The following is a 22,166-nucleotide window of genomic DNA, read 5'->3' as shown; positions in this document are numbered from 1 at the left end:
GGGGTACAAGCAACAAATCTTTGCACCAGATTCCAGCTGACCCTTGGTAATTCGCACTCTCTTACTGTTTACTCTGACATGTTAGTTTATACTGTCTGTGCCTCATTACGTGTTTCTCTAAGCAATTCAGTGCACATACCTCTAACTCCCAGTGGGGCAGTGGAATCTGTGCCAACATTGAAAAAAAAGGTTAAAAATTAATCTTAAGTGGGCCGGTTTTGATGCTCTTCAGGTTCGTGGGTAGTTATACTGCGCAAAACCCGTGTACAAAGGAAAAACGTGCATTTATATAGCACCTTTCACAACCTCAAAGCATCCCCAAAGTACTTTGTTGTTGCTGTGTTTGTATTGTGGGAAACACCGCAGCCAATTTGCTCAGAGCACGTTCTTGCAAACAGAACTATGACAATGAGCAGCTAATCTGTTCTAGTGGTGCTGTTTGAATGATAAATAGTGACCAAGACGCCAAGGAAAACGCCCCTGCTCTTCATGGACAGTGAGAAGTCTTACAACACCAGGTGAAAGTCCAACAGGTTTTTTTCGAATCACTAGCTTTCGGAGCACTGCTCCTTGCTCAGGTGAATCGAGGTATGCCCACATCATGGCTCTTCATGAAGGTAGAGGTCCCTGTATCTACTTGTAAGGGAAGACCTCGGTTTACAGCACTGCCCCAGCACTGCGCTGCAGTATCCGCCTATATTTTATCAAAATAATCATTATAATAATCGCTTATTGTCACAAGTAGGCTTCAATGAAGTTATTGTGAAAAGCCCCTAGTGGCCACATTCCGGCACCTGTTCGGGGAGGCCGGTACAGGAATTGAACCCGCTCTGCTGGCATTGTTCTGCATTGCAAGCTAGCTATTTAGCCCACTGTGCTAAACCAGGCCCTATACTCAAGACTCTGGGCTGGGTCTCAAACCCACAACCTCCTGACTCAGAGGCAAGTGTGCAAGAAGTGCTGCTACTCACTGAGCCAGAGCTTTTTTTTTCTACTTTAAAAATAAATTTAATGTACCCAATTAATTTTTTCCCAATTAAGGGGCAATTTAGCACGTTCAATCCACCTATCCTGCACATCTTTGTGCTGTGGGGGTGAAACCCACGCATACACGGGGAGAATGTGTAAACTCCACATGAACAGTGACCCAGAGCCGGGATCGAACCTGGGACCTCGGCGCCGTGAGGCAGCAGGACTGTGCCACCGTGTTGCCCCACTGAGCCAGAGCTGACAAGCAAACCGATGCAACATGGATGTTAGAACTATCTGGTCTCCTAAGATAATTGCACTTGGGATTAGCATATCTGATGTGTGGTTCTCCTACCATTCGCGGTTCCCCCCTTGGCTACAAAGCTGCAACTGAAGGAAATGAGCATCCTTACAGATCCAGACAGCAACATTAAAATCTATAGTTGGATTTGTTATGACGCGGGGGAGATTGAATTCTCCTCAAACAGGATTTCAAGGGAAGGAGGCTTGGGGAAGATGGTGACATAGAGCTCGCAATCCAGAGGCCCAGGCTAATTGTCTGAGGGACAACACGGTAGCACAGTGGTTAGAACAGCTGCTTCACAGCTCCAGGGTCCCAGGTTCGATTCCCGGCTTGGGTCACTGTCTGTGCGGAGTCTGCACGTTGTCTGCGTGGGTTTCGTCCGGGTGCTCCGGTTTCCTCTCACATCCCAAAGACGTGCAGGTTAGGTGGATTGGCCATTATAAATTGCCCTTAGTGTTCAAAACGGTTGGGTGGGGTTACTGGGTTATGGGAAGGGTGGGGTGGGGGTTGGGTAGGGTGCTCTTTCCAGGACCTAGTGCTGACTCGATGGGCCGAATGGCGTCCTTCTGCACTGTAAATTCTATGACAATTCTATGACATGGGTTCCCATCCCACCCTGTGGAGTTTCCATTCAGTTAATTCGAAATCTGGAATTGAAAGCTCATCTCACTGACCAATACCATTTGCCATCAATGTTGTCAAACCCACCTGGTTCACGAATGTCCATTCGGGTAGGAAATCCTCCATCCTTACCTGGTCTGGCCTACATGTGACTCCAGACCCACAGCAATGTTGTTGACTCTTATCTGCTCTCAGGGATGGACAACAAATTCATCCACATTCCATAACGAACAATATAAAGAAGATTCTGCTGACCCCATTCTAAGGCAGATTGTGATTTGACTGTAAATAATTGCTGAGGCTGATTTGCCTGAGGAACATTGGGCAATGCTTCCGACTAAAACCCCATCAACGTTATAATTCAGAAAACCAGTGAAGGATGATAGTGGAGCCAATCTTTACTCAGTGCTACATTTATTTGCAGAGCGAAACATTACAAGCATATACCTCCTAACTCAACTATGCCACCGTCTCAATAAGTGTCTCCTTATAAGTGGACAACTTATACCCATTACCTGTATATAATTGAACAGAAATAAAATACATTTGATATAAATCTCGCTTTTCCCCATTTCACTATTTCCACTCAACATATTTTACATCAACATTAAGTGAAACCTGGTGCTGTGCTGATACAGGTAGTATATCAGGCGTCAACTGCGCACAAACAATAATATAACTAGAAACACAAATGAGCAAACCTGGGAAAGCGATAGAGATTTCAAAATGCCAGAAACTTGGAATGATTTTTCCCAAAATTGCCCGAACGAAGCTCTGAGGAATCGAGGAGAAAAGTGTTGGAAATACCCAGCTGGTATGCGAGAATCTGCAAAGGGTTAACTTTATCAGGTCTGATCCCACATCAGAAGCAGGAAGTGGATGGGGTGATGAAAACCCTCAGCAGCTCCTCTCCATTAGAAGCACTCTTCGTTTTTGTTGAGTTCTATTCAGTGGACCCTTGCTCACCATGCTCCAGGAGCTGGTTCTGACTGCAGAATCTGTCCCCAGGACGTTAACCTCTCTTCTCTCTCACACACTGTGTACTTCCAGCAGTTGCTAAGGTAATTTGACGAGACCCTGCTCCCAGTCTCGAGTCGCACCGTACAGGAGACAGGAGTGCGGTTAACAGATTTGATTTACAATCAACCTTTATACTTCCGAGTCATTTAGTCAGGCACGATGCTGGGATTTCACAATTACCATTCCCCACCAACCCCCCCCGCAACCCCCCCCCCCATCGCCTCCACCAACCCTTCCTGATATCCAAGAGCTAATTTTTTTTCTCTCACTTATTTCTGCATTCTCTGAGGCTTTAACTTAACTAGAGTCTGGCCGAAGCCGGCAAAGAGGCGAAAGACATCCTTATAGGCCCACTGAGGCTGGGCGATTACAGGCGCCAATCCCAAGAGTGGAATTGGCTCTTTAACCTGAGGATTAATTCATTTGACGGCTGTTGGAAGCTCAACCCCCCCCCCCCCCCCCGCCCCCCACCCCCCCGCCCCCCCCGTTCACTCACAAATTGTCTCGTCACCACTCATCAGAAGCACAGCCGCCATTTTCAGAGAGAGCCACTCTGCAGCGGAGGCCTGAAGCCTGCTGACTCCCCATCCTCGCTGTGCGGCACGGATGCTGTGCGAAGCCCAGGGCTGTACAATTGAGACAGGCCGTGAAATCCCTCCAACTTCTTCAACACCGGCCCCCACCCCCCTTGCCCCCCAGCACCCCTCCCTGTGGTGATTGTAAATACACAAGGGGTTAATGTAGATACACTAGGACACTGTAAATCCACCGGGGGGATAATGTAAATACACTGGGACTAAATAAACACTAGAGGGAGCACCAGAGACATCATGACACACAGACATTCAACCAATAGGCCAGTAAGATAGGACACGACCAATGGGCAGTCAAGACACATCCAGAGGTGACACTACCACAAGGGGGCTACCCATATAAAAGGACAGGGCACACATGCTCTTCCTCTTTCCATAGGCGACACTCAGCGAGACAGGGGCAGATCAGGAAGCATCACACCCACCGCATGGATTAGAGCAGACTGGTTAGTTAGATCAAGTTAGATCTATAGTTAGATTAGCAGGAGAGTCGAACCCAAGTAGGAGAATTGTAAACTGTTCAATAAATGTGTTAAACCTATCTCCAAGTCTGAACCTTCCTTTGTCAGAGTATACATCAAGGAAGCAGCTTATGCTACGTGAAGAAGCAAAACACAACACTCCGCTAGGATAGCTTGATAGGGCGTTTTTGTTTGGTTGGCGGCCCATTGGTAGAACAGAACTGCAGCCCCCAGGTTCCGACTTCTGATAGTTAACAAGACACCCTGTATATAAATGATCCTTTGCAATCCAGTCGCTGAATGAAAATGCTCCTGATGCCAAAGCAAAGTGTTGCTGGATTCCCCCCATATCCTCAACCCCTTGGTGTCTGGTTAGTAAATACTTCCCTGGCTTAATAAAAAACACACGCGCAATTCAGACATTTTCACAGCTAATCAGGATTCCTCACTGTGTCTTGTCAGCCTTCGTCGATCCTACCCCTCATCCCCGTGCTATTGTTTTCCTTTCTTTTACTTCCTGTCGAAGGTTTTTCAGTTGAGCAGATGCTCGGGTTATTGAATGTTGCTCATTAACAAAAAGCGCCTGTCCCCCTGGACTGTGGCCTGGAAGGGGGCCGGCGTTAATTCTGAAGCTGCGGTTAGGAATGAGTTTCAGATGGGACTGGGAGGTGGTGTGCGCACCATGTGAAGGGACCCCTGGCCAAATGCAGAGCTGAGGCCTGTTCTGGAATGGCTTCCTGGACTGAGAGCAACATTAGGAACATGAGGAATGTCATTCAGCCCCTCGGGCGTGTTCCGTCATTCAATTAACCACAGGCTGATGGATATCTTAACTTTATCTCACCCGCCTTGGTTGATTAATCCTTAAAACCCCTGCCGAGAAAAAATATTTCACTCTCAGCTTGGAACTGATCCACAGCTTGAACAGGTTTTCGGGGGAGAGAGTTCCAGATTTCCATTGCCGTCTATGTGAATGGCCTGGCTCTCAGTTTCAGGTTGCACCTTAATGAAAAATACCTGAAACTAAGGTTATATTTAAGGTGGGTGGCACTGCTGTCTCATAGCGCCAGAGACCCAGCTTTGATTCCGGTTGGCAGGGGGTGGCTTCGCCAGGGGCTGGGGGGGGGACTGGTAGGGGGTGGTCCAGGGGGGTCACAGGGGGGCAGTGTTTGGCAGGCCGGGTACGCGCGCGGCTGGCTCCCTGTTGCACAGGGCGGCCGACACAGTCCGTTGTCCGGGCTCATGCGCGGTCACGGACCTGGTTATTCTCCGTCCGTATCCGCAGGCGGTGCGCGGCTGCGAGCCCTTCACTGGGCGGAGGATCGGTGCGGGGGCGGCGCCGACTTTCTGGTTGTAAGACCGGACGGACCCTGTGGACCAAGCCGCAGAATCGGAGAATCCAGCCCTGAGTGAGCGAGCAGATTATTGCTGAGCAAGTGCCGCCTGATATCTCTGTGAACAACACCTTCCATCACTTTACTGATGACTTGTAAGAGAGGAGATAGAAGTCGTAGAGAAAGTAAAACCCAGCTCCATCCCTTACAATCGCTGTTTCCTAGAGTGCCTCGCTGTTCTCGGGAGTGGCTCGCTGTTCCCTGGAGTGGCTCGCTGTTCTCGGGAGTGGCTCGCTGTTCTCGGGAGTGGCTCGCTGTTCTCGGGAGTGGCTCGCTGTTCCCTGGAGTGGGTCGCTGTTCCCTGGAGTGGCTCGCTGTTCCCTGGAGTGGCTCGCTGTTCTCGAGAGTGGCTCGTTGTTCCCTGGAGTGGCTCGCTCTTCTCGGGAGTGGCTCGCTGTCCTCGGGAGTGGCTCGCTGTTCCCTGGAGTGGCTCGCTGTTCCCTGGAGTGGCTCGCTGTTCCCTGGAGTGGCTCGCTGTTCTCGGGAGTGGCTCGCTGTTCTCGGGAGTGGCTCGCTGTTCTCGGGAGTGTCTCGCTGTTCCCTGGAGTGGCTCGCTGTTCCCTGGAGTGGCTCGCTGTTCCCTGGAGTGGCTCGCTGTTCTCGGGAGTGGCTCGTTGTTCCCTGGAGTGGCTCGCTGTTCCCTCGAGTGGCTCGCTGTTCTCGGGAGTGGCTCGCTGTTCCCTGGAGTGGCTCACTGTTCCCTGGAGTGGCTCGCTGTTCCCTGGAGTGGCTCGCTGTTCCCTGGAGTGGCTCGCTCTTCTCGGGAGTGGCTCGCTGTTCTCGGAAGTGGCTCGCTGTTCCCTGGAGTGGCTCGCTGTTCTCGGGAGTGGGTCGCTGTTCCCTGGAGTGGCTCGCTGTTCCCTGGAGTGACTCGCTGTTCTCGGGAGTGGCTCGCTGTTCTCGAGAGTGGCTCGTTGTTCCCTGGAGTGGCTCGCTCTTCTCGGGAGTGGCTCGCTGTCCTCGGGAGTGGCTCGCTGTTCCCTGGAGTGGCTCGCTGTTCCCTGGAGTGGCTCGCTGTTCCCTGGAGTGGCTCGCTGTTCTCGGGAGTGGCTCGCTGTTCTCGGGAGTGGCTCGCTGTTCTCGGGAGTGGCTCGCTGTTCTCGGGAGTGTCTCGCTGTTCCCTGGAGTGGCTCGCTGTTCCCTGGAGTGGCTCGCTGTTCCCTGGAGTGGCTCGCTGTTCTCGGGAGTGGCTCGTTGTTCCCTGGAGTGGCTCGCTGTTCCCTCGAGTGGCTCGCTGTTCTCGGGAGTGGCTCGCTGTTCCCTGGAGTGGCTCACTGTTCCCTGGAGTGGCTCGCTGTTCCCTGGAGTGGCTCGCTCTTCTCGGGAGTGGCTCGCTGTTCTCGGAAGTGGCTCGCTGTTCCCTGGAGTGGCTCGCTGTTCTCGGGAGTGGGTCGCTGTTCCCTGGAGTGGCTCGCTGTTCCCTGGAGTGACTCGCTGTTCTCGGGAGTGGCTCGCTGTTCCCTGGAGTGGCTCGCTGTTCTCGAGACTGGCTCGCTGTTCTCGGGAGTGGCTCGCTGTTCTCGGGAGTGGCTCGTCGTTCCCTGGAGTGGCTACTGTTCCCTGGAGTGGCTCGCTGTTCTCGAGAGTGGCTCGCTGTTCTCGGGAGTGGCTCGCTGTTCTCGGGAGTGACTCGCTGTTCCCTGGAGTGGCTCACTGTTTCCTGGAGTGGCTCGCTGTTCCCTGGTGTGGCTCGCTGTTCCCTGGTGTGGCTCGCTGTTCCCTGTAGTGGCTCGCTGTTCCCTGGAGTGGCTCGCTGTTCTCGGGAGTGGTTTGCTGTTCCCTGGAGTGGCTCGCTGTTCCCTGGTGTGGCTCGCTGTTCCCTGGAGTGGCTCGCTGTTCCCTAGAGTGGCTCGCTGTTCTCGGGAGTGGCTCGCTGTTCCCTGGAGTGGCTCGCTGTTCTCGGGAGTGGCTCGCTGTTCTCGGGAGTGGCTCGCTGTTCCCTGGAGTGGCTCGCTGTTCTCGGGAGTGGCTCGCTGTTCCCTGGAGTGGCCCGCTGTTCTCGGGAGTGGCTCGCTGTTCCCTGGAGTGGCTCGCTGTTCCCTGGAGTGGCTCGCTGTTCCCGGGAGTGGCTCGCTGTTCTCGGGAGTGGCTCGCTGTTCCCTGGAGTGGCTCGCTGTTCTCGAGAGTGGCTCACTGTTCTCGGGAGTGGCTCGCTGTTCTCGGGAGTGGCTCGTTGTTCCCTGGAGTGGATCGCTGTTCCCTGGAGTGGCTCGCTGTTCTCGGGAGTGGCTCGCTGTTCTCGGGAGTGGCTCGCTGTTCCCTGGAGTGGCTCACTGTTCTCGAGAGTGGCTCGCTGTTCTCGAGAGTGGCTCGCTTTTCTCGGGAGTGGCGCGCTGTTCCCTGGTGTGGCTCGCTGTTCTCGGGAGTGGCTCGCTGTTTCATGGAGTGGCTCGCTGTTCTCGGGAGTGGCTCGATGTTCCCTGGAGTGGCTCGCTGTTCCCTGGAGTTGCTACTGTTCCCTGGAGTGGCTCTCTGTTCCCTGGAGTGACCTGCTGTTCTCGGGAGTGGCTCGCTGTTCCCTGGAGTTGCTCGTTGTTCTCGAGAGTGGCTCGCTGTTCTCGAGAGTGGCTCACTGTTCTCGGGAGTGGCTCGCTGTTCTCGGGAGTGGCTCGCTGTTCTCGAGAGTGGCTCGCTGTTCTCGAGAGTGGCTCGCTGGTCTCGGGAGTGGCTCGCTGTTCTCGAGAGTGGCTCGCTGTTCTCGGGAGTGGCTCGCTGTTCCCTGGAGTGGTTCGCTGTTCTCGGGAGTGGTTCGCTGTTCTCGGGAGTGGTTCGCTGTTCCCTGGAGTGGCTCGCTGTTCTCGAGAGTGGCTCGCTGTTCCCTGGAGTGACTCGCTGTTCCCTGGAGTGACTCGCTGTTCCCTGGAGTGGCTCGCTGTTCCCTGGAGTGACTCGCTGTTCCCTGGAGTGGCTCACTGTTTCCTGGAGTGGCTCGCTGTTCCCTGGAGTGGCTCGCTGTTCTCGAGAGTGGCTCGCTGTTCCCTGGAGTGACTCGCTGTTCCCTGGAGTGGCTCGCTGTTCCCTGGAGTGGCTCGCTGTTCTCGGGAGTGGCTCGCTGTTCCTTGGAGTGGCTCACTGTTTCCTGGAGTGGCTCGCTGTTCCCTGGAGTGGCTCGCTGTTCTCGAGAGTGGCTCGCTGTTCCCTGGAGTGACTCGCTGTTCCCTGGAGTGACTCGCTGTTCCCTGGAGTGGCTCGCTGTTCCCTGGAGTGACTCGCTGTTCTCGGGAGTGGCTCGCTGTTCCCTGGAGTGGCTCGCTGTTCTCGGGAGTGGCTCGCTGTTCCCTGGAGTGGCTCACTGTTTCCTGGAGTGGCTCGCTGTTCTCGAGAGTGGCTCGCTGTTCCCTGGAGTGGCTCGCTGTTCTCGGGAGTGGCTCCTTGTTCCCTGGAGTGGCTACTGTTCCCTGGAGTGGCTCGCTGTTTCCTGGAGTGGCTCGCTGTTCCCTGGAGTGGCTCGCTGTTCCCTGGAGTGGCTCGCTGTTCTCTGGAGTGGCTCGCTGTTCTCGGGAGTGGTTCGCTGTTCCCTGGAGTGGCTCGCTGTTCCCTGGTGTGGCTCGCTGTTCCCTGGAGTGGCTCGCTGTTCCCTAGAGTGGCTCGCTGTTCCCTGGAGTGGCTCACTGTTCTCGGGAGTGGCTCGCTGTTCCCTGGTGTGGCTCGCTGTTCTCGGGAGTTGCTCGTTGTTCCCTGGAGTGGCTACTGTTCCCTGGAGTGGCTCGCTGTTTCCTGGAGTGGCTCGCTGTTCCCTGGAGTGGCTCGCTGTTCCCTGGAGTGGCTCGCTGTTCTCTGGAGTGGCTCGCTGTTCTCGGGAGTGGTTCGCTGTTCCCTGGAGTGGCTCGCTGTTCCCTGGTGTGGCTCGCTGTTCCCTGGAGTGGCTCGCTGTTCCCTAGAGTGGCTCGCTGTTCTCGGGAGTGGCTCGCTGTTCCCTGGAGTGGCTCGCTGTTCTCGGGAGTGGCTCGCTGTTCTCGGGAGTGGCTCGATGTTCCCTGGAGTGGCTTGCTGTTCCCTGGAGTGGCTCGCTGTTCCCTGGAGTGGCTCGCTGTTCCCTGGAGTGGCTCGCTGTTCTCGGGAGTGGCTCGCTGTTCCCTGGAGTGGCTCGCTGTTCCCTGGAGTGACTCGCTGTTCTCGGGAGTGGCTCGCTGTTCCCTGGAGTGGCTCGCTGTTCTCGGGAGTGGCTCGCTGTTCCCTGGAGTGGCTCACTGTTTCCTGGAGTGGCTCGCTGTTCTCGAGAGTGGCTCGCTGTTCCCTGGAGTGGCTCGCTGTTCTCGGGAGTGGCTCGTTGTTCCCTGGAGTGGCTACTGTTCCCTGGAGTGGCTCGCTGTTCTCGGGAGTTGCTCGTTGTTCCCTGGAGTGGCTAGTGTTCCCTGGAGTGGCTCGATGTTCCCTGGAGTGGCTTGCTGTTCCCTGGAGTGGCTCGCTGTTCCCTGGAGTGGCTCGCTGTTCCCTGGAGTGGCTCGCTGTTCTCGGGAGTGGCTCGCTGTTCCCTGGAGTGGCTCGCTGTTCTCGAGAGTGGCTCGCTGTTCTCGGGAGTGGCTCGCTGTTCTCGGGAGTGGCTCGCTGTTCTCGGGAGTGGCTCGCTGTTCTCGGGAGTGGCTCGCTGTTCCCTGGAGTGGCTCGCTGTTCCCTGGAGTGGTTCGCTGTTCTCGGGAGTGGCTCGCTGTTCTCGGGAGTGGCTCGCTGTTCCCTGGAGTAGCTCGCTGTTCTTGAGAGTGGCTCGCTGTTCTCGGGAGTGGCGCGCTGTTCCCTGGTGTGGCTCGCTGTTCTCGGGAGTGGCTCGCTGTTTCTTGGAGTGGCTCGCTGTTCTCGGGAGTGGCTCGCTGTTCCCTGGAGTGGCTCGCTGTTCCCTGGAGTTGCTACTGTTCCCTGGAGTGGTTCTCTGTTCCCTGGAGTGACTCGCTGTTCTCGGGAGTGGCTCGCTGTTCCCTGGAGTGGCTCGCTGTTCTCGAGAGTGGCTCGCTGTTCTCGAGAGTGGCTCACTGTTCTCGGGAGTGGCTCGCTGTTCCCTGGAGTGGCTCGCTGTTCTCGAGAGTGGCTCGCTGTTCTCGAGAGTGGCTCGCTGTTCTCGGGAGTGGCTCGCTATTCCCTGGAGTGGCTCGCTGTTCCCTGGAGTGACTCGCTGTTCTCGGGAGTGGCTCGCTGTTCCCTGGAGTGACTCGCTGTTCCCTGGAGTGACTCGCTGTTCCCTGGAGCGGCTCGCTGTTCCCTGGAGTGGCTCACTGTTTCCTGGAGTGGCTCACTGTTCCCTGGAGTGGCTTGCTGTTCTCGGGAGTGGCTCGCTGTTCCCTGGAGTGGCTCGCTGTTCTCGGGAGTGGCTCGCTGTTCCCTGGAGTGGCTCGCTGTTCCCTGGAGTGGATCTCTGTTCCCTGGAGTGGCTCACTGTTCCCTGGAGTGGCTCGCTGTTCCCTGGAGTGGCTCGCTGTTCTCGAGAGTGGCTCGCTGTTCTCGGGAGTGGCTCGCTGTTCCCTGGAGTGGTTCGCTGTTCTCGGGAGTGGTTCGCTGTTCTCGGGATTGGTCGCTGTTCCCTGGAGTGGCTCGCTGTTCTCCAGAGTGGCTCGCTGGTCCCTGGAGTGACTCGCTGTTCCCTGGAGTGACTCGCTGTTCCCTGGAGTGGCTCGCTGTTCTCGAGAGTGGCTCGCTGTTCCCTGGAGTGACTCGCTGTTCCCTGGAGTGACTCGCTGTTCCCTGGAGTGGCTCGCTGTTCCCTGGAGTGACTCGCTGTACTCGGGAGTGGCTCGCAGTTCCCTGGAGTGGTTCGCTGTTCTCGGGAGTGGCTCGATATTCCCTGGAGTGGCTCACTGTTTCCTGGAGTGGCTCGCTGTTCCCTGGAGTGGCTCGCTGTTCTCGAGAGTGGCTCGCTGTTCCCTGGAGTGACTCGCTGTTCCCTGGAGTGACTCGCTGTTCCCTGGAGTGGCTCGCTGTTCCCTGGAGTAACTCGCTGTTCTCGGGAGTGGCTCGCTGTTCCCTGGAGTGGCTCGCTGTTCTCGGGAGTGGCTCGCTGTTCCCTGGAGTTGCTCGTTGTTCTCGAGAGTGGCTCGCTGTTCTCGAGAGTGGCTCACTGTTCTCGGGAGTGGCTCGCTGTTCTCGGGAGTGGCTCGCTGTTCTCGAGAGTGGCTCGCTGTTCTCGAGAGTGGCTCGCTGGTCTCGGGAGTGGCTCGCTGTTCTCGAGAGTGGCTCGCTGTTCTCGGGAGTGGCTCGCTGTTCCCTGGAGTGGTTCGCTGTTCTCGGGAGTGGTTCGCTGTTCTCGGGAGTGGTTCGCTGTTCCCTGGAGTTGCTACTGTTCCCTGGAGTGGCTCTCTGTTCCCTGGAGTGACCTGCTGTTCTCGGGAGTGGCTCGCTGTTCCCTGGAGTTGCTCGTTGTTCTCGAGAGTGGCTCGCTGTTCTCGAGAGTGGCTCACTGTTCTCGGGAGTGGCTCGCTGTTCTCGGGAGTGGCTCGCTGTTCTCGAGAGTGGCTCGCTGTTCTCGAGAGTGGCTCGCTGGTCTCGGGAGTGGCTCGCTGTTCTCGAGAGTGGCTCGCTGTTCTCGGGAGTGGCTCGCTGTTCCCTGGAGTGGTTCGCTGTTCTCGGGAGTGGTTCGCTGTTCTCGGGAGTGGTTCGCTGTTCCCTAGAGTGGCTCGCTGTTCCCTGGAGTGGCTCACTGTTCTCGGGAGTGGCTCGCTGTTCCCTGGAGTGGCTCGCTGTTCTCGGGAGTTGCTCGTTGTTCCCTGGAGTGGCTACTGTTCCCTGGAGTGGCTCGCTGTTTCCTGGAGTGGCTCGCTGTTCCCTGGAGTGGCTCGCTGTTCCCTGGAGTGGCTCGCTGTTCTCTGGAGTGGCTCGCTGTTCTCGGGAGTGGTTCGCTGTTCCCTGGAGTGGCTCGCTGTTCCCTGGTGTGGCTCGCTGTTCCCTGGAGTGGCTCGCTGTTCCCTAGAGTGGCTCGCTGTTCTCGGGAGTGGCTCGCTGTTCCCTGGAGTGGCTCGCTGTTCTCGGGAGTGGCTCGCTGTTCTCGGGAGTGGCTCGATGTTCCCTGGAGTGGCTTGCTGTTCCCTGGAGTGGCTCGCTGTTCCCTGGAGTGGCTCGCTGTTCCCTGGAGTGGCTCGCTGTTCTCGGGAGTGGCTCGCTGTTCCCTGGAGTGGCTCGCTGTTCCCTGGAGTGGCTCGCTGTTCTCGGGAGTGGCTCGCTGTTCCCTGGAGTGGCTCGCTGTTCTCGGGAGTGGCTCGCTGTTCCCTGGAGTGGCTCACTGTTTCCTGGAGTGGCTCGCTGTTCTCGAGAGTGGCTCGCTGTTCCCTGGAGTGGCTCGCTGTTCTCGGGAGTGGCTCGTTGTTCCCTGGAGTGGCTACTGTTCCCTGGAGTGGCTCGCTGTTCTCGGGAGTTGCTCGTTGTTCCCTGGAGTGGCTAGTGTTCCCTGGAGTGGCTCGCTGTTTCCTGGAGTGGCTCGCTGTTCCCTGGAGTGGCTCGCTGTTCCCTGGAGTGGCTCGCTGTTCTCTGGAGTGGCTCGCTGTTCTCGGGAGTGGTTCGCTGTTCCCTGGAGTGGCTCGCTGTTCCCTGGTGTGGCTCGCTGTTCCCTGGAGTGGCTCGCTGTTCCCTAGAGTGGCTCGCTGTTCTCGGGAGTGGCTCGCTGTTCCCTGGAGTGGCTCGCTGTTCTCGGGAGTGGCTCGCTGTTCTCGGGAGTGGCTCGATGTTCTCGGGAGTGGCTCGCTGTTCCCTGGAGTGGCTCGCTGTTCCCTGGAGTGGTTCGCTGTTCTCGGGAGTGGCTCGCTGTTCTCGGGAGTGGCTCGCTGTTCCCTGGAGTAGCTCGCTGTTCTCGAGAGTGGCTCGCTGTTCTCGGGAGTGGCGCGCTGTTCCCTGGTGTGGCTCGCTGTTCTCGGGAGTGGCTCGCTGTTTCTTGGAGTGGCTCGCTGTTCTCGGGAGTGGCTCGCTGTTCCCTGGAGTGGCTCGCTGTTCCCTGGAGTTGCTACTGTTCCCTGGAGTGGTTCTCTGTTCCCTGGAGTGACTCGCTGTTCTCGGGAGTGGCTCGCTGTTCCCTGGAGTGGCTCGCTGTTCTCGAGAGTGGCTCGCTGTTCTCGAGAGTGGCTCACTGTTCTCGGGAGTGGCTCGCTGTTCCCTGGAGTGGCTCGCTGTTCTCGAGAGTGGCTCGCTGTTCTCGAGAGTGGCTCGCTGTTCTCGGGAGTGGCTCGCTATTCCCTGGAGTGGCTCGCTGTTCCCTGGAGTGACTCGCTGTTCTCGGGAGTGGCTCGCTGTTCCCTGGAGTGACTCGCTGTTCCCTGGAGTGACTCGCTGTTCCCTGGAGCGGCTCGCTGTTCCCTGGAGTGGCTCACTGTTTCCTGGAGTGGCTCGCTGTTCCCTGGAGTGGCTTGCTGTTCTCGGGAGTGGCTCGCTGTTCCCTGGAGTGGCTCGCTGTTCTCGGGAGTGGCTCGCTGTTCCCTGGAGTGGCTCGCTGTTCCCTGGAGTGGATCTCTGTTCCCTGGAGTGGCTCACTGTTCCCTGGAGTGGCTCGCTGTTCCCTGGAGTGGCTCGCTGTTCTCGAGAGTGGCTCGATATTCCCTGGAGTGGCTCACTGTTTCCTGGAGTGGCTCGCTGTTCCCTGGAGTGGCTCGCTGTTCTCGAGAGTGGCTCGCTGTTCCCTGGAGTGACTCGCTGTTCCCTGGAGTGACTCGCTGTTCCCTGGAGTGGCTCGCTGTTCCCTGGAGTAACTTGCTGTTCTCGGGAGTGGCTCGCTGTTCCCTGGAGTGGCTCGCTGTTCTCGGGAGTGGCTCGCTGTTCCCTGGAGTGGCTCACTGTTTCCTGGAGTGGCTCGCTGTTCCCTGGACTGGCTTGCTGTTCTCGGGAGTGGCTCGCTGTTCCCTGGAGTGGCTCGCTGTTCTCGGGAGTGGCTCGCTGTTCTCGGGAGTGGCTCGCTGTTCCCTGGAGTGGTTCGCTGTTCTCGGGAGTGGTTCGCTGTTCTCGGGATTGGTCGCTGTTCCCTGGAGTGGCTCGCTGTTCACTGGTCTGGCTTGCTGTACCCTGGAGTGGCTCGCTGTTCCCTGGAGAGGCTCGCTGTTCCCTCGAGTGACTCGCTGTTCCCTGGAGTGGCTCGCTGTTCTCGAGAGTGGCTCGCTGTTCTCGAGAGTGGCTCGCTGTTGCCTGGAGTGACTCACTGTTCCCTGGAGTGACTCGCTGTTCTCGAGAGTGGCTCGCTGTTCCCTGGAGTGACTCGCTGTTCCCTGGAGTGACTCGCTGTTCCCTGGAGTGGCTCGCTGTTCCCTGGAGTGACTCGCTGTTCTCGGGAGTGGCTCGCAGTTCCCTGGAGTGGCTCGCTGTTCTCGGGAGTGGCTCGCTGTTCCCTGGAGTGGCTCACTGTTTCCTGGAGTGGCTCGCTGTTCCCTGGAGTGGCTCGCTGTTCTCGAGAGTGGCTCGCTGTTCCCTGGAGTGACTCGCTGTTCCCTGGAGTGACTCGCTGTTCCCTGGAGTGGCTCGCTGTTCCCTGGAGTAACTCGCTGTTCTCGGGAGTGACTCGCTGTTCCCTGGAGTGGCTCGCTGTTCTCGGGAGTGGCTCGCTGTTCCCTGGAGTGGCTCACTGTTTCCTTGAGTGGCTCGCTGTTCCCTGGAGTGGCTTGCTGTTCTCGGGAGTGGCTCGCTGTTCCCTGGAGTGGCTCGCTGTTCTCGGGAGTGGCTCGCTGTTCTCGGGAGTGGCTCGCTGTTCCCTGGAAAGGCTCGCTGTTCCCTCGAGTGACTCGCTGTTCCCTGGAGTGGCTCGCTGTTCTCGAGAGTGGCTCGCTGTTCTCGAGAGTGGCTCGCTGTTGCCTGGAGTGACTCGCTGTTCCCTGGAGTGACTCGCTGTTCTCGAGAGTGGCTCGCTGTTCCCTGGAGTGGCTCGCTGTTCTCGAGAGTGGCTCGCTGTTCTCGAGAGTGGTTCGCTGTTCTCGAGAGTGGCTCGCTGTTCTCGGGAGTGGCTCGCTGTTCCCTGGAGTGGCTCGCTGTTCCCTGGAGTGACTCGCTGTTCTCGAGAGTGGCTCGCTGTTCCCTGGAGTGACTCGCTGTTCCCTGGAGTGACTCGGTGTTCCCTGGAGCGGCTCGCTGTTCCCTGGAGTGGCTCACCGTTTCCTGGAGTGGCTCGCTGTTCCCTGGAGTGGCTTGCTGTTCTCGGGAGTGGCTCGCTGTTCCCTGGAGTGGCTCGCTGTTCTCGGGAGTGGCTCGCTGTTCTCGGGAGTGGCTCGCTGTCCCCTGGAGTGGCTCGCTGTTCCCTGGAGTGGCTCGCCGTTCCCTGGAGTGACTCGCTGTTCTCGGGAGTGGCTCGCTGTTCTCGAGAGTGGCTCACTGTTCCCTGGAGTGGCTCGCTGTTCCCTGGAGTGGCTCGCTGTTCCCTGGAGTGGCTCGCTGTTCCCTGGAGTGACTCGCTGTTCTCGAGAGTGGCTCGCGGTTCCCTGGAGTGGCTCGCTGTTCTCGAGAGTGGCTCGCGGTTCCCTGGAGTGGCTCGCTGTTCTCGTGAGTGGCTCGCGGTTCCCTGGAGTGGCTCGCTGTTCTCGAGAGTGGCTCGCGGTTCCCTGGAGTGACTCGCTGTTCTCGAGAGTGGCTCGCGGTTCCCTGGAGTGGCTCGCTGTTCTCGAGAGTGGCTCGCGGTTCCCTGGAGTGGCTCGCTGTTCCCTGGAGTGACTCGCTGTTCTCCTGACTGTAAGGATGAAAACACAGACTGATATTCTGCACTTAGCAAGAGCACTGTTCGGACTTTGCTGTTTATTTTGCGAAGCTATCAGATCCACGGCAAGTTCTGTTTAAACATTTATGGTGGGAGCGGCGGGCTGGAGACAGAAAACAATCCCCAGCCACTTGAGACCTTTTAAGATGAAATTCTCCGATAAAATCGCGTAGCTTTTCTGATTTATGTGTAAGATATGAGCAACACTTGGTACTGGTGGAATCCAGCAGGGTTGCAGTCCAGTTGTGCTCACAGTCTGTCTCCATATTAACAATGGACCCATTCCTCTTGGGTTCTGTCCTTCTGTCTACGGCTGAAATGCAGGTTTGCCAGCCTTCCTGGGCTGGCCTGTAGGCTTCAGGATTGACACGTCTTCATGATCAGGCGATGCCTGGCAGGAACTTTAGAATTATACATTGTGCCATAACAAGGAGAAGGGAACGGATTGCATTTAGATAACAGCTTTCGTATGATGAAGCATCCCAGGGCACTTCATACCATAAGGCCACAAGAAATGTGAACAGGTGTTGGGCTTTCCGCCCCTCGAGCCTGCTCCACCATTCAATAGGATCATGGCCAATCCGACATTCCTCACGTCCACCCTTCTGCTCTTTCTCCATTCCCCTTGACTCCCTCACTGGTCAAGAATCTATCTCAGCCATTTCCGTCAGAGTTTAGACGAATGGGAGATGATCTTATTGAAACGTGTAAGACCCAGAGGGCTGGGCCATGAGAGGAGGTTTGCCCTTCTGGCGAAATCTGCAACGAGGGTCATGGTTTAAAAATAAAGAGCTCTCCCCGTTAAGACAGGGCTGAGGAGGTTTTATTTTTCTGAGTGTCATTAGTCTGTAGGACTCTCTTCCATAGAGAGCAGTGGAGGATGGGCCATTATAAATTCAATATAGCTAACCTGCACTTTTTTGGACTGTGGGAGAAACCCATATCACCCAGAGGAAACCCTGGCCATTGACTTCAGGAAGCAAAGTACTGTACACACCCCAGTCAGCATCAACGGGGCCGAGGTGGAGATGGTTAGCAGTTTCAAATTCCTAGGGGTGCACATCTCCAAAAATCTGTCCTGGTCCACCCACGTCGACTCTACCACCAAGAAAGCACAACAGCGCCTATACTTCCTCAGGAAACTAAGGAAGTTCGGCATGTCCATACTGACTCTCACCAACTTTTACAGATGCACCATAGAAAGCATCCTATCGGGCTGCATCACAGCCTGGTCTGGCAACTGCTCAGCCCAGGACCGCAAGAAACTTCAGAGAGTCGTGAGCACCGCCCAGTCCATCACACAAACCTGCCTCCCATCCATTGACTCCATCTATATCTCCCGCTGCCTGGGGAAAGCGGGCAGCATAATCAAAGACCCCTCCCACCCGGCTTACTCACTCTTCCAACTTCTTCCATCGGGCAGGAGATACAGAAGTCTGAGAACACGCACGAACAGACTCAAAAACAGTTTCTTCCCCGCTGTTACCAGACTCCTGAATGACCCTCTTATGGACTGACCTTATCAGCACTACACCCTGTATGCTTCACCCGATGCCAGTGCTTATGTAGTTACATTGTATATGTTGTGTTGCCCTATTATGTGTTTTCTTTTATTTCCTTTTCTTTTCATGTACTTAATGATCTGTTGAGCTGCTCGCAGAAAAATACTTTTCACTGTACCTCGGTACACGTGACAATAAACAAATCCAATCCAATCCAACGCATACACGGGAGTACGAACTCCACACAGACAGTCACCGGAGGCCGGAATTGAACCCAGGTCCCTGGTACTATGAGGCAGCAGTGCTAACCATTGTGCCGCCCATCCCAGGAATTGCTGCACTCCCTCCATTGCAAGAACATCCTTCCTGAGATAAGGAGGCCAAAACTGCACACGATATTCCAGGTGTGGCCTCACCAAGACCCTGTATAATTGCAGCAAGACATCCCCGCTCCTGTACTCGAATCTACTCACCATGGAGGCCAACATACCATTTGCCTTGTTTACCGCCTGCTGCACCTGCACACTTACCTTCAGTGAATGGTGTACGAGGATACCAGGTCTCATTGCACATTCTCGCTCAACCTACAATCATTCAGATAATAATCCGCCTTCTTGTTTTGGCAACCATACCTTCACATTTATCCACATTCTACTGCATCAGCCATTCATTTGCCCACTCGCTCAACTTGTCCAAGTCACACTGAAGCATCTCTGCATCCTCCTCACAGCTCACCCTCCCACCCAACTTTGTGTCATCTGCAAATTTACATTTAATTCCCTCATCTAAATCATGAATGTATATTATGAATAGCTGGGGTCCTAGGACCGATCCCTGTGGTACCCCATTAGTCACTGCCTGTCATTTGGTAAAAGACCTTTTTGTTCCTACTCTTTGGGCGGGATTCTCCACTCCCGCGCCGAAGTGCCCACGCCGGCGTGAACGCCGTCGAGGTTCACGACGGAGCGAAACGGCCCCGATCCCGATCGATTCAGGCCCCGACAATGGACCAGTATCGGGGCGGCGCCGCATATATGACGCGGCCGGCGCCGCACAACTGCGTGGTTGCCGTCCTCTCCGAGTTCGCCCCGCAAGAAGATGGCAGACGGATCTTGCTGGGCCGTGGAAGGAAGGAGGTCCTCCTTCAGAGAGGACGGCCCGACGATCGGTGGGCACCGATCGCGGGCCATGCCACATTTGAGGTGCCCCCCAGTGCAGGATTCCCCCCCCCCCCCCCCGCTGGCCGCCCCCCCCAGCGTCCCCGCGCTGTTCCCGACGGCAGCGACCAGATGTGGACGGCGCCTGGCGGGAACCCGCTGCTTTGGCCTGGCCGCTCGGCCCATCCGGGCCTGAGAATAGCGGGGTTGCCGGAGAATAGCAATTCTCCGGCCTGCGGCCCGCGGAACTCGACCGGGCCGTTCCTGCCGCTTGGGAGAATCGCGGGAGGGCGTCGGACCGGCGTCCCGGGAAATTTTGGCAGCCCAGGCGATTCTCCCAACCGGCGCGGGAGTGGAGAATCTCGCCCTTTGTTTCTTGTCTGTCAACCAGTTCTCTATCTACCGCAATACCCCTAATCCCATTTGCTTTAATTTTACATGTTAATCTCTTATATGGGACTTTGTCGAAAGCCTTCTGAAAGTCCAAATATATCACATCCACTGGCTCCCCCTCGTCAACTCCAGTAGTTACATCTTCGCAGAATTCTAGCAGATTTGTAAAGCATGGTTTCCCCTTCATAAATCCATGCTGACTCTGTCCGAGCCTGCCATTGTTTTCTAAGTGTTCTGCTGCAAAATCTTTGATTTGAGGGTAGCTCATGGGCGAAAGGGTTCAAAGGTTCAAGGCGGGGGTGGCAGGATTAGGCTATTGAGTTGGATGATCAGCCATGATCATAATGAATGGTGGAGCGGGCTCGAAGGGCCGAATGGAGTCCTCCTGCTTCTATTTTCTATGTTTCTGTGTTTCTCTGACAAGGGCAGCAGGTGCAACAGCACCACCTGGAGGTTCCCCTGCAAACTGTCCTGACTTGGAAATATACCAGAGTTCCTTCACTGTCACTGTGTCAAACTCCTGGAGCTCCCTCCTGTACCTACAACCCTTTGAGGAAGAGAGTTCTAAAGTCTCACGACCCTCTGAGGGAAAATAATTTGCTCTCCGTCTTAAATGGGCGACCCCTTATTTTTAAACAGTGACCCCCCCTGGTCCATGCTGTAAACATCTATGACTCTATGACTCTGGGGGCGGGATTCCCCCCCCCCCACCCCCCCGCCGGGGCGGAGAATCGCAGGGGGCTGGATTGAATCCCGCCCTTGCCGGTTGCCGAATTCTCCGGCACCGGATATTCGGTGGGGGTGGGAATCGCGCCGCGCCGGTCGGCGGGCCCCCCCCCCTCCGGCGATTCTCCGGCCCGCGATGGGCCGAAGTCCCGCTGCTGGAATGCCTGTCCCGCCGGCGAGAATCAAACCACCTTTCTTACCGGCGGCGCGGGCGGGCTCCGGGGTCCTGGGGGGGGGGGGCGTGGGGCGATCTGGCCCCGGGGGGTGCCCCCACGGTGGCCTGGCCCGCGATCGGGGCCCACCGATCCGCGGGCGGGCCTGTGCCGTGGGGGCACTCTTTTCCCTCCGCCTCGGCCACAGCCTTCACCATGGCCAACGCGGAAGAAACACCCCCTCCCTGCGCATGCGCGGGGATGGCGTCAGCAGACGCTGATGCTCCCGCGCACGTGCGGACTTCTGCCGCCCGGCGAAGTCCTTTCGGCCCCGGCTGGCCTGGCGCCAAAGGCCTTCCACGCCAGCCGGCGGAGTGGAAACCACTCCGGCGTGGTCCTAGCCCCTCAAGGTGAGGAGAAATCCGCACCTTTGAGGCGGCCCGACGCCGGAGTGGTTCCCGTCACTCCATCCCACCGGGACCCTCCGCCCCGCCGGGTAGGGGAGAATCCTGATTTGGTTCTCATAGGAGAGGAAACATCCTCTCCACATCCACCCTGTGAACACCCCTCAGCATCTTATATGTTTCAATAAAGTCGCCTCTTACCCTTCTGAACTCTAGTAGATACAAGCCCAGTCTGTCCAACCTTTCCTCATAAGGCAACCCTCGCCCAATCCAGATATTCGTCAAGTAAAAACAAAATACTGGGGATGCTGAAAATCTGAACTAAAAACAGAAAAAGCTGGATAAACTCAGAAGGTCTGGCAGTATCTGTGGAGCGACACAGCGTTAACGTGTGGTAGCAGAGGTATTACGGTACCTGGTAATGCTGGAACACCATTGGTAGAAATTGTATGCTTCCTATTGGTCAAGCTGTATGGTAGCTCCACCCTGCAAGGCGGAGTATAAGAGCCCGTGCCGCCCCAGCAGCTTTCATTCTGTACCTGAGCTGCTGGGGGAAACATCGAGCTTATTAAAGCCTTCAGTTGGACTGCAACCTCGCTTTAGTGGTCGTTGATCATGCATCATAACGTCTCAGATCTAAATATTTTCTTCCACAGAGTATACAGGCTAGTAACTGGGCAGCGCGGTAGCACAGTGGTTAGCACTGTGGCTTCACAGCGCCAGGGTCCCAGGTTCGATTCCCTGCTGGGTCACTGTCTGCACGGAGTCTGCACGCTCTCTCCGTGTCTGCGTGGGTTTCCTCCCACAGTCCAAAGATGTGCAGGTTAGGTGGGTTGGCCACGTTAAATTGCCCTGAGTGTCCAAAAATGTAGACAATGCTTCAGATGTGGTTTCACCAGTGCTCTGTATAACTGAAGCATAACCTCCCTACTTTTGTATTCAATTCCCCTCACAATAAGTAACAACATTCCATTAGCTTTCCTAATATATTGCTGCACCTGTACACTGGCCTTTTGTGATTCACACACTAGGACACCCAGATCCCTCTGCAATTCAGAGCTCCCACCATCTAGCCAATGTGCTTCGGTTTTATCCTTCCTTCCAAACTCGACAATTTCACTCTTTCCCCCATTATGCTCCAGATCTCTGCCCCCCTCACATGCTATGGGTGCCTTATCTATGCTCCTCATGCCCATCTGATTTGTCCAGTCTGCAGCACAGTGGTTAGCACAGTTGCTTCGCAGCGCTAGGGTCCCAGGTTCGATTCCCCATTCGGTCACTGTCTGTGCGGTGTCTGCACGTTCTCCCCGTGTCTGCGTGGGTTTCCTCCGGGTGCTCCGGTTTCCTCCCACAGTCCAAAGATATGCGGGTTACGTGGATTGGCCATGATAAATTGCCCTTAGTGTCCAAAAAGGTTAGCTGGGGTTACTGGGTTACAGGGATAAGGTGGAAGAAGTGTGGGTTTAAGAAGGGCGCTCTTTCCAAGGGCTGGTACAGACCTGATGGGCCGAATGGCCTCTTTCAGCAGTGTAAATTCAATGGTTCTATATCTAGATTCAAATGCCCCATGATTATCGGCATGCCTTTCTGGCTAGCTCCTATTATCTCTTCCTTTATACTCTGTCCGACCCCGCGGATACACTTTGTCTACCATTTGCACAAGCGACCTTTGTCGTTTCCCATCTCTGTCCAAACTGCTTCCATGTGGTAGCTTCCTGAACTTTCCTGCCTCCATCATGCTGACACCATCGTTAGTTAACAGAGCCGTCACTCCACCATTTCCTGCCTTCCTAAATCTCAGATGCCCTTCAACCTTAGCACACAGGGCTAA

General features: G+C 56.3%; 1 protein-coding gene across 2 annotated transcripts in view; it reads right to left on the bottom strand.

The window, feature by feature from the left end:
* Positions 1–22,166, bottom strand: part of palld (palladin, cytoskeletal associated protein) — a 614,708-nt gene that overhangs the window by 492,878 nt on the left and 99,664 nt on the right. The window lies entirely within an intron of this gene.

This window comes from Scyliorhinus torazame, chromosome 9 (assembly GCF_047496885.1).
Source record: "Scyliorhinus torazame isolate Kashiwa2021f chromosome 9, sScyTor2.1, whole genome shotgun sequence".
Lineage (NCBI taxonomy): Eukaryota > Metazoa > Chordata > Chondrichthyes > Carcharhiniformes > Scyliorhinidae > Scyliorhinus > Scyliorhinus torazame.
This window is presented reverse-complemented; position numbering and strand designations above follow the sequence as displayed.